Here is a 13,251-nt window from a genome sequence, read left to right on the forward strand (position 1 = left end):
CTCTGTCTCAATCTACCCCACAAGGCTGTTGTGTGTATGGCACCCCTCTGGAGAAGCTGTTTGCCCTGCCATGACCCCTGTGAAAGGGTCGTTCGACCCCCAAAGGGGTCCCGACCCCCAGGCTGAGGACCACTGCTCTATACTCTGCTTTTTAACACTCCCTTTCTGAGTAAGCTGTTTTTTTCCTGCCTCCCCAACATACAAAGGCAAGAATCATCAACACTGAGGATTTTTCAAAAACTAGCATAAATAAATACTTATTGTTATTGTCGAGCAACAGGACATAGCAGTGAGGTGTGGTGTCCGACTAGGATCCTCCACCACCCCAGCACAATTGTCCTGCCTTCCCCTAACAGCCAAAGATACTGGGGGTGGGGGGGTGAGGGATCCCCAAGAAACAGGATTTCAAGGGCCACAGGAGGGTAGGCAGGAACACGGTGCTGTCAGACGTTGAAAGAACTCACAACTAACTTCTTAATAATAAGAAAGCTTTATTGAGAAGCACTACAAACATCTAGACTAGCGAAGTCAAATCTGGCTTGAGGGCAGATTTGCTTCTTCTTATCAATACAATTCTCCCGCCCAAAACTTGAAAGTTCCCAAGGGAGGGGAGAGGGAGAGAGGAGACACTTGCAATTAAAAACAGTGTTACATTCTCATGGCCTTGACTGGCTTCCACTGTTGATAGTGAAACCAGATCCAGCCGAGAGGCCCCAGCAAGAGATAATGGATACCACAACCTACATTTCACTTTCTACTTGTTAGCATGATTACAGGACCTGGAGCAACCAGGCACCAAGCAATATAACTGTCATGGAAGAACTCAGGCTAATTTATGGCAGGGTTTTTAGCAATCCTGACAGGTGCTCGGTGGGCCGAAGTCCTTGCACCTGTGCAAACATTAGTATGTTTGGAGGCTGATGACCAGAGCTGAACAGATTTTCTGTTGCATCCAAATAAGAGCAGAGACCAAACACTACAACCTGGCCTTGTAATGTTTGTAAGGTAGAGGGATTCAACCTCAACAGGAGGGACAATGGACTGAGAGGAATAAGAGGAAGAGGAGAAAAGTTAGTTTTTAACTACCCTGCTTTTCCCTACCCCAGCTTTTTGCAAACTTGACCGTGGAGGAACCCCTGAAATATTTTTGAGGCTTCAAGGAACCTTGGAAGTGATGACCGGCCCCTTCATAAGATGGAGAAATCAATTGATCATTGACCCTGCTCTGTCCTAAGGAGTCTCATAGTGGCGTACAATGCACTACCCTTCCTCTGCCCACAACAGGCCCCTTGTGAGGCAGGTGGGGCTGAGAGAGTCCATAGAGAACCATGGCTGAGAGACCCAAATTGTTTCTAAAGTTACGGGCTGGATCGCGCCCTTTTCCTTGATGCGGTAATTCCTGAGCTGAGTAGAAGGGCCCTGAGCTAGACAATTTTGGAACTATATATTTTGAGCTGCAGCAGCATACATATAAAACCCACAGAAGATACAAACATACACGAAGCACCACGCCGATCATAAAACCAGCCAAAAAGATGGAGCCCCTTCAATTAAAAGCCTGAAACAAAAAGGTTAAATTAGGGTTACCAACTCAGTTTGGACATACCTGGAGAATCGAGGGTGGGGCCCAGGAGCGTGAGATATAGGGAGGCAAGGGACTTTGGCATGTAGCTCACCTTTCAAAGCAGCCGTGCTCTACAGGAGATGTAGAATGGGCCTTCCAGATAAATGAATGAATTATATAGTCTGGAGATTGGTTGTAATTTCTAGAGGCCTCCAGGCCCCACCTGGAGGTTGGAAAGCAGGTGGAGATCTCCTGGCAAGCAGGGAAGGCCACTTTCTTTCCAGAGCCCTGGGTCCCTTCTACAAGCCACCAGGTGGCCATCTGTCATCTAACATGAATTATCAAAGCTCACTTGTAGCAGCTGGGGAAGCCGTCACAGAATTGGATGACCAGGGTTTACATTGCAGAAACTGACTTCATCCTTGCCCCAAGAATCTCACTGCAGAAGTTGCCGTGCTTTGCTCCAACTGGAGCGTGTCCAGAGGAGGGCAACAAAGATGGTGAGGGGTTTGGAGACCAAGACGTATGAAGAAAGGTTGGGGGAGCCTGGTCTGTTTAGCCTGGAGAGGAGATGAACTGAGAGGGGAATCTGATCACCATCTTCAAGTATTTAAAAGGCTCCCCTATGGAGGATGGAGCAGAGTTGTTCTCTCTTGCCCCGGAGGGACAGACCAGAACCAATGGGATAAAATTAATTCAAATTAAATTCTGTCTAAACATCAGGAAGAAGTTCCTGACAGAGCGGTTTCTCAGTGGAACAGGCTTCCTCGGGAGGTGGTGGATTCTCCATCTTTGGAGATTTTTAAACAGGCTGGACAGAGAGACTGATTCTGTGAAGGTTCAATGGGGTGGCAGGTTAGAGTGGATGAGCAATAGGGTTGTGAGTGTCTTGCATTGTGCAGGGGGTTGGACTAGATGACACAGGAGGTCCCTTTCAACGCTATGATTCTGTGATTAAAAGCCTGACGTTCCATTGCGTTTGCCTTTCTCTGCAAAGCCTAATTTTAAGTGTCATATTTTGCGTGGCTCTTGTTCACGCGCACCGGGATCGGTCATGTTTTGAGTGCAAGCTTTCCAGCACTCAGCATGGTGCTGCTTTGCTGCCTCCTTACAGGTGGAGGGAGGGTGATAAATTAGGCTTAATTTATTTTGAAAAGTGTCCTCGGATGCAATAAGGAAGTGTTGATTAGAAATTCAGATTATCGTGTTTACACTTGGGTGATTTCTCTGATATGTGGGTGCAGGCCATTAACAGCTGGAACAGTTTTGCCGTCTCCCACCCCCAAGCATAATTAGCGATATTTTCCACACTTTGGGTTTGTCATGGGATTTGCATAATCTTTCTCGGCTTCCAAAATGTTAACCTATAAGAAACTCTTTGTCTCCTTCGAGAATTTCCCACCCCCCCCCCTTCCAGATCAAAACATGGAAAGCATTTGTGGCGCCCCAAGGACTCATTCCTCCACATTTGCCATTTATAAATGAATGCCTGACATTTTGATTTATTGGGGTTTTTCCGCCCCTCTCCTTCTTCCCTCCCCACAACGATCCCACTTTTTCTCAAGGCACCATGACAATAAACTTCCCAGTGGAGGAGCCACAATATGACAGTCTAATTCATAGCCTGGTTGTGTTTTGACAACATCTCTTTATTTTTTTTTCCTTCTAGAGAGCATCCCTGCCCTGGGGATATTAGAGTTAAAAAATGCTTATTACCTCCTGACTTATTAAATGTGGCTCATATCCTAGCAGGGGAACAGACTCAGCTGGTTCTCGGGTGCCCTGCAGTTCTGTCTCGCTCGAGGGTTCGGGGTGCCATCCGCTCGAATGAGGGCTCCTGATCGGCATCTGCCAGCCTTGGAGTCAAAGTCGGCCCCCTGTCAGGTGCCCGTTGGCAGCTCGGATTCCAACCAACAGGAAGAGGGAGGGAGAGAGAGAGAGACTTTCTGGCAATTTATTTTGTTTGGTACATTTTTGTGCCACCTTTCCTGCAAGGACCGCAGGGTGGTGTCGGTGGCTCTCCCTTCCTCTACCACGTCTTCAAAACAACCTGGTGAGGAAGGTTAGGCTGAGAGGCGGGGGGGGGGGGGAATGACTGGCAAAAGGTCACCCCATGGCTTTTGTGGTTGGGTAGGGATTTGAACCTGGGTCTTTGGGGACCGTCCAACACTGTGACAAATAACCTCTGCAGGAGGTCAGCTCTGCCTGGTAGTCTTTGGTGTGGTGACAGCCAAAGCTATGATCTACTGTTCCGACCAACAACTGGAGAACTTTATCCTTACATTGGACAAAAGAATTGCTGAAGTCATATTCCCCTAAAGATGGCCCTTGCCCTTACAAGCTCTGGGGATCCAGCAGGAACGCTCTGGTACATTCTGATGGGATAATTGAAAGTCATTATCCTCCCTCAAGTATAGCAAGCCAGGATACACTGCCAAATCATGGGGACAAAATGAACGTTGGACTTAATAATAAGACAAAAAAGAAGAGTTGCTTTTCTGTACCCTGCTTTTTTTACCACCTGAAGAAGTGGCTTACAATCGCCTTCCCTTCCTCTCCCCCGAACAGGTACCTTGTGAGGGAGGTGAGGCTGAGAGAGCTCTGAGAGAATGGTTGTATTGACCCAAGGTCACCCAGCAAGCTTTGTGTGGAGGAGTAAGGAAGAATATTCATTTCTCCAGATTAGAGGCCGCTATATCAAAGTGGCTATTACTGCTGGACCAGAGAACATCCTGTCACAGTAACGGACATCTAAAGGGTACATGTACCGCTGAAAGAACGGGCATCTCTCACTTCTCTCCTGGACTGGTTCACTAGCATACCCACTGCCTAGATGAGCATTTGGGGGGAAAGTCATGTGTTTTCCACTCAGTCTAGGCCAGGGGTAGTCAAACTGGCCCTCCAGATGTCCATGGACTACAATTCCCATGGGCCCCCTGCCAGCGAATTAGTATCTGGGTGGGAGAACCACCAAGGAAATCCAGGGTTGCTATGCAGAGATAAAGAATGACAAACCATTTCCGTTCCATCTCTTGCCTTGAAACATCTCAGAGTCTTTACTAGGCATGGGCACAAACCAAAGCCACAAAGCAAAAGTTGTTACGAATGTTGCCCTGTTTGTGGTTTTTGAATTCCAGTTCGTGGACAGAGCAGAAAGCTCCGGTGTGATCCTGCAGGGCTCTTTCCCTCTTATCCTCCAATGCACTTGAGAATAAGAAAGACAGTTAGCTCTGGATGGGGATGATCAGCCATAGGAAATGCTTGCAATAAACATGAGAACTGGTCCAGTTAGGGAAAGTATCAAGCCCTGAAGCTGCTCAAGAAGAAGAGCTGTTTGTTTGTTTTTTAAAATACCCCACTTTTCACTACCCGAAAAAGTCCCAAAGTGGCTTATAAACACCTTTCCCTTCCTCTCCCCACAACAGACACCATGTGAGGTAGGTGGGGCTGAGAGAACTCTGACAGAACTGCTCTGTGAGAACAGCTCTAACAGGACTATGACTAGCCCAAGGCCGCATGTGGAGGAGTGGGGAATCAGACCCAGATCTCAGTCCTCTGCTCTCAACCACTACCACGCTGGCTCTTTGGACAGTCTGTTGACATAGTTTAACATCAATTGACAAGAGCTTAATTGAGAGGAAGGGGTTCGTGCTACAGAACACCTGTGTTGTGTGCCCATAAAAAGTAGCCGGTTTGGAACACAAGGTGTCATTGTGTTGACAAACGGCTGGAGAGAGAAAAATTGCCCAGATCCTTTAATGGGATTCTATTTACCAGGGAGTGATGTCAATCTCCAGACGGGGCCCAGAGATATCCCAGTATTACAACTGATCCCATATTGCATAAATCAGTCCAATTGGGGAAATGGGTCCTGGAGGGTGAAGGAAAATATGTTCTCTCTCTCAAAGAGAGCTGCAGCCTCTGGAGATCTATAGCTACCCCTCAGAGAGCCCTGGCAAACTGAAGAAAAACTGAGAGTCTTGTAAAAGTCCTGAGAGAAAGACTGACTCTTTAATTCTGTGGCCTAATTTTGAGTGTTTATTTGGGTTGTCAGATATGCGTTGGGAAATAGCCTGGAGATTTTGGGGAGGGGGACAGAGGTAGAGGAGGGGTGGGGCTTGGCTATGGCATGTATTTCAGTGGGGTATAATGTCATAGAGCAGGGTTAGTCAACCTGTGGTCCTCCAGATGTCCATGGACTACAATTCCCATGAGCCCCTGCCAGTGTTTGCCGGCAGGGGCTCATGGGAATTGTAGTCCATGAACATCTGGAGGGCCACAGGTTGACTACCCTTGTGAGTCCACCTTCCCAAGTGGCCATTTTCTCCAGGGGAACCGAACTTTGTTGCCGGGATACCAGTTGAAATTCCAGGAGGCCACCAGTCACCACCTGGAGGTTGGCAACCGTAGTGTTCATTGATGTTTCCCCATGACTCCCACCCCCTCTCTGGTGACTAAACTCTGTATGGAAAGTTCTGCTTGTGAAGGGTGGAAAAGGTATTACAGGGCCTGTGGGTTTATCTTTGAATGGTTTGGTAAGGGTCAAATTCTCCCTCAGCCACGAAACTCAGTGGGTGATTCTGGGCCAGTTGCTCTCCCAGCCTAACCACCTTCACAGGATGGTTGTGAGGAGAAAAATGAAATCAATTAGAGACCCCTGTATGCTGCCTTAAGCTGCTTAGAGGAAGGGAGGGATAAAAATGGAATATTTAAGTGTCCAGTTCCAGAAACACAACGGGGTTTGCAAATGAATTTGGGTTTATCCTCTGCCGCTTTGAAACTCTCAGTATCTTGTTCTTAAGTGAACATTTTCTCTCCCACCACCACTACTGCCTCAGCTTATTAATATGTCCTATAATAGTCCAGGCAGCGAATTCTGACATTTTAAAATATTTTCATCAAGAAGGCAAATCCAAAACTTACTGCAAAATTTCTCAATAAAATCAAGAGTCCAGTGGCACCTTTAAGACCAACAAAGATTTATTCAAGGCGTGAGCTTTCGAGTGCAAGCACTCTTTTGTCAGACTATGAACCGACCATGACAGTGGGAATATATAAGCAAAAATTAATTCTGTTACATTAGCAAACTGTGTCACAGCATCCAAATACAGCCATATAGACCAGCTAAACCAGCCAATCAGACCCCTCGAATTCAGTTGTAGTTATCTAATAATAATAATAATAATAATAAATAGTTCACAAAAACATGTGAGAAATAAAACTGTCAATGCCAGTGATGGACTCTGATTTTATTGTGCTACTTCAGACCAACACAGCTACTCATTTGAATCTATCCAAAATTTCTCATTCTGGTGTTCAAAGATGTACAAATATTGGGTTGGATCCAACTTGCCTTCTTAAGGGCTGAGTTTCACCCATTTCCACCCCTCCCCAAACAGCTTTTGTCTATGCCGGTGCCGTGATCCCCAGCATAGCTTCTTGGGTGGCCAAAGGAGACCCTCTCCTCTCTTGTTCACCCAGGCAAAATCTCATTGGATCCCACCCACTTGCTTCAGCTCTAAAGGTAAAGGTAAAAGTATCCCCTGTGCAAGCACCGGGTCATGTCTGACCCGTTAAGAAGACGTCCTGAAAGAACAGAAATGCTACTGATCATATGGCCCAGCCCTTTGCATGTTGCATGCTGTGGAGACTCCAGAGAGGTTGGAGCCCTTCTTCCAAGATTATGGGACTCTGGGTGCGCTTTAATGTGCGGCTTGGCTCGCTCACTCTGCCGTACAGGTGCGCGTTGCTTTCCAAGAAATTTAATTTAAGATGAAGAGCTGCAAGAGTGGGCAGAGAAGCTGCCAGTCATCAGTTGACAAAACCGACACTCTACAAATTCAGGCTGTGTCACAACCTAGAGGTGGCCTAAGGCTTACATGAAAACCATGCTACTTTCTAATTTTGAAATGCGGCTTTGGAGGAGAGTTTTTGGTCCTTCAAATCTGACAAATCAGAGGGTTCTAGGCCAAATCGAGCCTGAACTCTACAATAGCCTGAAGCTACAATGACTTTGCTGAAGCCCTGGTACTTTGGTCACATGAGGAGAAGACGAAAGACAACCAAGTTGGGAAGAGTGGAAGGCAGCAGGAAACGAAGACCCAAGGTGAGATCGATGGACTCAACCCAGGAAGCCATGGCCCTCTGCTTGCAGGACCTGAGCAAAGCTGTTCAAGATCACATGTTATGGAGGCCATTTTAATTGTGCCCAAGAGAGCCTGCTTCTGGAGAGTCGGACCCATAATGGGGTAGAGAGCCAGGGTGGTATAGCGGCTTCTAATCTGGTGAGCCAAGTTGGATTCCCTGCTCCTCCTCCACATGCAGCCAGCTGGGTGACCTTGGGCTCATCACAGCCCTGATGGTGCTGTCCTGGGGAGAGGAAAGGGAAGATGTTGGTAAGCCACTTTGAGACTCCTTTGGACAGTGAAAATTGGGGTATAAAAACCAACTCTTCTTCTTCTAGACCAGGGGTAGTCAACCTGTGGTCCTCCAGATGATCATGGACTACACTTCCCATGAGCCCCTGCCAGCATTTGCTGGCAGGGGCTCATGGGAATTGTAGTCCATGAACATCTGGAGGACCACAGGTTGACTACCCCTGTTCTAGACCACAGAGCTGCTCCCAAGAAAATCTGTTGAGGAAAGCCGGGAACACTTCCATTCGATCAGCTAGTTCAATAACAGAACCCGAAGGTATAAACGCTGGTCATTTTTAAAAATACATTTAATAACCTGCCCAAACTCACGTTTATGGCAGCCCAATGCCTACCCTGATTGCCTCCATCTAAGTGAGATTATCTCTGAGACTTCTGCCGCGGGAAAGCCTGCCTGACTCCTTTCTGAATTCTCCCACCACCCCCAAGAGATCTTTACTTGACCTCACCTGTCCTGATCAGGCCTGGGAAGAATGTGGGGCTGTGGCTCAGTGGGAGAACATCTGGTTCGATCCCCGGCATCTCCATTTAAAAGGAACGGGCAGTAGGTGATAAGGAAGCCCTCTGCCTGAGTCTGTGGAGCGCAGCTGCCTGTCTGAGTAGACAATACTGACCTTGATGGACTGATTGCCTGACTCAGTATTAAGCAAGTTATTGTGTATGGGGGATAGGGAATTTCCCCATTTCTGCCTTGTTCTTTCAGGCTCTAAAGTGGACCTCATATACAGTTCTGTTTGATGAGTTCTGTTTGACCTTATATACAGTTCTGTTTGATGAGAAGTAAAAGTAAAAGATGAGAAGTAAAAGTTCTTATTCTGGCGTGGAAATTTTGATTAAAATGTGCCTGGTTCTGCGATTCCGGCAGTCCCAGGGTCTGCAGGAGACCCGGCCCTCTGTTTCTGCAGCGTTGATTTGGAAACAATTTGGGTCAGAAGACAACTCTTTAAAAAGCAAACGCTTGGAAGCCAACCTGATCCCCGTGCGATTTTTATCTATGCGGGGAATTTGTACCTGCTTATTAGCGACTATCTCGAACGGAGAATCAGAACGAGAAGCCCTGTTTTGCCGCCAGCAAAGACACCCTATCTGCCTCTCTGGAAAATGAAACGTTCTTCGGCTTTTCAATAAAAGCTCGAAACCCAGTCGGCACCTGCTGGGAAGCCTTGGCTTCCACGAAGCCTGTCATCTTCCCCCAGCAAGAGGCTCGCCAGCACTCGGTGTAATTGAAAGAAAAGGGATCATTATCTTTTAATATAAAATTGGGGATCTGATAAGCGCTTCTCGCTGTTATGAGTTCTCACATGGGCCACATGGCACGACATGGGTGTACAATGGTGCATGCGCTCGATTCACCCGCAGATCCGAAAAGAAAACGCAGCGCAGCCTTGGATTCGTGCTGACGCCTCGGTTCTCCTAAAGGGGACGATCCCTTTCCCCTGTTCTGCATCCGTCAAATGTGCAGGAGGAAGCAGGAAAGGGGTGGGGGGAGCCATAACGACCAGCACTTTCTCCAGTGTAAACAGGCCTTTGGCAGTGATCTGAATCAAGGTGAATTAGAGTATCGCAGAACAGGGACCTCACAGCTGCTGTTTGCAAACCAAGAACTGAAAAACCTTCTTGGTCTAATTACAGTGGAAACCACCTGTGTGAGATGTACCCCCCCCCCTCTTCAGGCTCCCTCATTAGGGATAATCCTCCCCACAAGGTAACTGGGGGGGGGGGGAAGGCAATGTTTTGGGGAGATGCTGGATTAAAAAAAAAAAAAAGGAGTTGTAAGCAAAACCCAGAACAGGGGGAGGGGGGGGGGGAAATCCATGTAATACTTTTACTTAGGGCCAACCAAAAGGACATCAGATCTGGTTTCCAACAGGTTAGCCATGTTGGTCTGCAGAAAGAACGAGAATGGAGGGTCTGAGGAATGACAGCAAGCTCTAAGAAGACAAAGGAAGTGGCTGTACAATCCATAAAGTCGCATCATCTGCTTCGGTAAGGGGTGGAGGGCGAGGGAAAGAGTTATTCCCAAGCAGCCAGCTGAGTAACCTTGGGCTAGTCACAGCTCTGATAGTTGGGCTCTCTTAGAGCAGTTCTTCCAGGGCTCTCCCAGCCCCACCTGCCTCTCAGGGTGCGTGTTGTGGGGAGAGGAGCGGAAGGCGATTGTAAGCCGCTCTGAGATTCCTCCGGGTAGAGGAAAGCAGGGTATAAAAACCAAGTCTTCTTCATTCAGATGTTTTAAAATTTGAGGGACACATCCAGATGCAAATCTGAGATTTCCCCTGGCAAATTCAAGGGAATAAACTTGCCCATATTCTTTGTGGCTTTGAGCAACACATCTGGTGCAAAGAATGAAAAGAAGACAAAACAAATTGTAGCTTTCTGCCCCCTGTGGTCCTCTAGAGGCGATGAGCTGCAGTTACTAGCTTTGTCCTCAAGGTGGCACTAGCAGCGTGGCATAAGTATAAAACTCGACTTTGAAGATGTGGCGACAATTAGACAGACGGACACACACACACAACTTGATCCAGACATCTAAAAATGTGAAAATTAAGATAGTTCTGAAGATTATATCACACAGCCTAGCTGCCCCCTGCATGTGCTTGAATGACCACGTTGGATTCCCATTTGGACTCATAAGTGGTATTCACAGTGAAGATGCTCCTGGACGTCTCCATACTTTCTTGATAGAAGTATTTTGTGAAAGGGTGGAGCTCCCACACACACACTCGCTTCTCACTTTGCACATACGCAGGCGGAGCTGGGATTTCAAGCTGTATTTGTGTTCGTGGGTCTAGAATCCAAGTTGTGATAATTACCAGATTTGCTTTAATTTTGCTTCGAAGGGGAAGATTGGTGTGCATGACTGTGTTTGGTCTGCAGCAGAGAACTTCTTCCAGACCTAAGGGGGGCTTTGTTGGGTCAGCAGGTTAGTGGAACCGCAAAACACGAACCACGATTCAAACATTGGGGACTCTTCAAGTTACTGGCTAGCTCTCCAGATCCGTCCTGCTGCTGGTTCGTTAAAATGGTCCAGTTAGTTTGAACTCACACTGGGCCAATCACAGGCTTTGGTGGGACCCCTACATCGTGTATAATTTTGGGTGCTGGGCTACTGAGTTAAGGTCAGTTAGTGTAATCTATTGAATAGCTGATGTTTTGGCACACAAGCGACTCTGCGCTTAGTTGAACCCGCTATTCAGCAGGGTAGGCAGATGGAGGGAGGGCAGACAGGCAGCTCCACAGCGACCATCACAGCCAATGGGCAAACAGACTGAGCTGCAGTGTTCTGCACCAACTGGCACCTCCTAGTTGACTTCAAGGGGAGATCTGAGTAGAGTGCATTACAGTAGTCTAGTCTGTGACGCGGCTCCAGGAGGCCAGACAGCTACAAGCACCCTCTTCCCTTGTCTGCCATCCTCCTGGTGCTGCCAAACTGCCAAGCTACATTGCAGGGAAGATGGTTCTAACCAGGAGCATGACAGAATCCAGCTTGGTGGTAGCCCCTTATCTGGAGAGCCAAGTTGGATTCCTTACTCCTCCACCACATGCAGCCAACTGGGTGATCTTGTGACAGACCCAGTTCTCTCAGAGCTCTCCCATCTACCTCGCAGGGTGTCTGTTGTGGAGAGAGGAAGGGAAGGGGGGAATCGAGACACCTTTGGGTAGTAAAAAGCAACTGCTGCTTCTTCCTCTTCCTCTTCCTCTTCCTCTTCTTCTTCCTCTTCTTTTTCTTCTTTTTCTTCTTTTTCTTCTTCTTCTTCTTCTTTCTAAGCCACTGCAAGGCCCAGCAATGACACGGAGCCACCACAGCACCTGCATCGCTGAGAAATGGGAGGACTACAACTCCCAAGAGCCTGTTCAAAACGACACACGCACAGAATCCTATCAAGAAGGTGGATTTAACTGTTTGAGTCGGGTGGCACCTTGAAGACCAACCAGCTTTTCTTCTGGGTCTAAGCTTTCATCATCATCATTATCAGATTTATTTCCGCCACTTTTGACAAATCATCTCGCAGTGGCTTACGCAGTAAAAACCCCACATAAAACGCACAACTATCATATCCCATTAAAATGATGTGCCCTGGCAGCAGAAACCTATCCTCCCACCCCCACAACAACAGGCTGCCTCTTGGTGCGCCGTAGGGCGACTATGCATGCCAGCAGTCCACCAGTGCCGATGCCCTGGGCCAGGGGTGGTCACTTCTATGGGGGCCCATCTGATCTTCCATGCCCTGGCCTCAACTGTAGACCTGTCGGAAGAGCTCCACCTTGCAGACCCTGCAGAATGCTGGAAGCTCCTGCAGGGCCCTCAGCTCTTCCAGGAGCTCGTTCCACCAGGTTGGGGCCAGGACCGAAAAGGCCCTGGTCTTGGTCGGGGCCAGGTGAACTTCCCGGGGTCCAGGGACCACCAACAAGTTAGTACCCACAGAGCATAAAGCCCTATGGGGGGGGCATAGGGCGACAGGTAGTCTCACAGATATGTAAGTCTCTACCTTGAAGGTCAAAACCAGAACCTTGAACCTGATCCGGTGAAATGATCTGCAGAAGAGCACCTGCACACAAAAAGCTGAGACCCAGAATCAAGCTTGCTTGGTTTTTAAAGTGCTCCTGGACTCAGGAGTGGTTTAAAGATTTCTGGGGTCCTAGCAGAGAATCATTATGGTGGAAGAAACCAGATTGGAGGCAGAGCCCCCCCCCCCAGTGGAAAGGAGTGTCACTCTGAGTGTCCTTCCAGAGGGAGAAGGGGGAGGAGAGAGGCTATGGCCCTGAGAGTACGGGGCCCATAGTGTGTGCTACGTGGATCAACTAGCCCTGACTGGACTCAAATTTTCTTCCTCTGCTTCAGACCAACAGACCTACCTACCTGAATCTATGGATTGAAGGGACCAAGCCCTGTGAAGATAGGTTGAGGGACTTGGGAATGTTCAGCCTGGAGAAAAGGAGGTTGAGAGGGGACATGATAGCCCTCTTTAAGTATTTGAAAGGTTGTCACTTGGAGGGGGGCAGGATGCTGTTCCCGTTGGCTGCAGAGGAAAGGACACGTAATGGGTTTAAACTACAAGCACAACGATATAGGCTAGATATCAGGGGAAAAAATGTTCACAGTCAGAGTAGTTCAGCAGTGGAATAGGCTGCTTAAGGAGGTGGTGAGCTCCCCCTCACTGGCAGGCTTCAAGCAAAGGTTGGATACACACTTTTCTTGGATGCTTTAGGATGCTTAGGGCTGATCCTGCGTTGAGCAGGGGGTTGGACTAGATG

Source organism: Paroedura picta, chromosome 4 (assembly GCF_049243985.1).
Source record: "Paroedura picta isolate Pp20150507F chromosome 4, Ppicta_v3.0, whole genome shotgun sequence".
In the NCBI taxonomy this organism is placed as follows: domain Eukaryota; kingdom Metazoa; phylum Chordata; class Lepidosauria; order Squamata; family Gekkonidae; genus Paroedura; species Paroedura picta.